Source organism: Gavialis gangeticus, unplaced genomic scaffold (genome assembly GCF_001723915.1).
Source record: "Gavialis gangeticus isolate Ggan-Ray unplaced genomic scaffold, GavGan_comp1, whole genome shotgun sequence".
In the NCBI taxonomy this organism is placed as follows: Eukaryota; Metazoa; Chordata; order Crocodylia; family Gavialidae; genus Gavialis; species Gavialis gangeticus.
In genome coordinates this window covers 44,966,882-44,969,288 of record NW_017729032.1, presented here as the reverse complement: position 1 = coordinate 44,969,288, position 2,407 = coordinate 44,966,882, and positions in this window count along the sequence as shown.

Below are 2,407 nucleotides of genomic sequence, written 5' to 3'. Positions count from 1 at the left end.
TCCAACAGGGCACCTCCTCTGGTGGGACTGTGCACCTCCTATTTAACGAAGTTCAATCTGTGGATAATTTATTGTTCAGCAATTTCCTGTTCAGGTTGCTTTTTAAATTTTGCTGTCTAATTACAGTCACCCTGAGATCAGCAATGGAATGTCCAGGGAGGTTAAAATGGTCTGCCAGAGGCTTGTGCATCTTTCTGAAATTCATGTCAAATTAGTGTTCAGTCATTCTTTCACATCGGGATCACTGTAAACAGTAGAGGGGCCCTGTGAGTAGATGATGGCATATAAGACCTTGGCAGAGAAGCAGGTGAATGCTTCTTGGATGCTACAATCATTTTCAGCGACTTTTCCCAAAGTAGAAAGATGAGAGAACAGGTAATTTCATATACGGATGATGCCCCACTCTTTTCAGGCATGGTATTTTAGTTCTTGTTGAAAGCCAAGCAAGGAAGTAATGAATCCAGTGCTACAAAAGGAGCCAAAACATCAGGGGAGTGATGACTTAAAACCGCTTCTCTCCCAGCTGAGCAGAACACAGACAACAAACAGCATTAAGGAACAAGGAAATGAGTTAGCTTTGTAGAATACCACCCATCTCTCTCTTGGCTCATGGGCCTGATACACAGATCTGGGCAGCACATGTGTGGAGGTCATACCAGCAATGCAGGGAGAGGCCCCCTCCTTTAGATATTCTCTGCCTCCTGCTGCTCAGCCAGAGGAATGTGGGAGCTGATGGGGCCCCTCACATCCTATCACCATTTGTCAAAATCTTTTGAATCCTCTTGTCCCTCCCTCCCTTCAGCTGTAATATGGGAGCTGTGTTTTTTAAGCATGCAAAGGATCACACTATTAGCCTGTTTTTACATCAACCCAGAATTGTTACCACTGATGACAAATTACCAGCACCTTGATAGGATTTTTACCAACCTCGCAACACCTGGGAGGCACAGGTGAATTCTGAACAGGACTCAAAGCTTAGCAGTAGTTTTTCAGAAGGTTCAATTTGCTGCTGGTGACAGATGGTGTCCATAGCAACCCAACAGGTTCAGATCCTCAACGTATTAAAAAGGGATGTGGGATTCTGCACCTGTGAGGATCTGAAGTAGTCATAAAAAGAGGTCTCTTCAGTATGATCTTCCTTACCAAGAAGATTCAGATGAATGAGGTAAGCTGGCCTGAGACCCTATTCTGGCTCACGTGCTTGAAACTATCAGCCTCCCCTCCCTTAGTGGACTCATTTTTGAGACAGGGGAGATGAGTTGGATAGTCCCCCTTATCTGAGTTGATAAAGCTGCAGCCTGTCATTTAGATTAACCTTCTTGTCAGTGTTCAATCATCTGTGTATGCTGATCCGTCCTGGTTAGTTGAGTAACTTGGTTTTTAAAAATTCTTGGCACAGAACTCTTTAGAAGATGCCTTTCAGATTAGTGTCTTCATGTTGACTCTTATTACTATAGCTAACTACTTCTATTTAAAAAACACATTTGTAAAGGACCCTAGTCAAGCATCATTAAGGCCCATACATCAAAAATGAGACAATAGTTTCCAATAAAAAATAAAGGTAAAACTACTCAAATAAACCATTGAGGAGAACAAAAGGATCTGGAACATCTGCAGCTAAAAGGGCACAATAGTTCCAATTAACACAAACACAGGGAAGAAAAGGGTTTGATAGATATGGAGAAAGAAGTGAAAATAAAAAGATGTTCAAACCAAACTAAAAAAAAAAGAAAGTTATAGGCAAACCTGCACAAATAAATGAGCCTTTTATAGTTTATTTTACCTGACAAATGGCCACCAAGGGATTCTACTGCACTTCATCTGAGATTGTTCAGACCCAAGAAACCTCTCTTTCTAGGGCCTGGTTTTGCAAGATAATGTGCTCCAGGTTGCTACAGGTACTTATGTACCCAATTCCCACTGATTTCAAGGGGAATTTAGGCACCAAAATGGTTCTGATGGTGTGTGTGTAACTCGCTATTTTGCAATATAGAGCCCCTTCTCTCATGTCAATGAGACTCACAGGATCAGGGGCCCAGGAAACGGTGAATTGTGGTAAAGAACAAAAGAGAGCTAAGTCTAATCTAAGTTTGATAGAGACTCTAGAGCAAGACTAGGCAACATGGCAGATCCAGCCAGCAGCTGGACTCTATTTCCCAGCAGCCCCTGCCTGTGTAGCTAGGGTCAGTTTCCATGGAGACCCCAGCACCAGCCACACTGATAGCATGAGGTGGGGTTTCTGTGAAGACTGGCCCCAGCAGTGCTGGCAGTGTGGCAAAAGCCATCTTGGTTTCTCCCCAAAAATCTCTGCCCCGTGACACTGTGATTTAAATCTCTGTGCTGTGACCATTGAATTAGGATGGGCCCAGCACACAGGGGACCACACCCTCAGCCTGTCTCTTTAGGG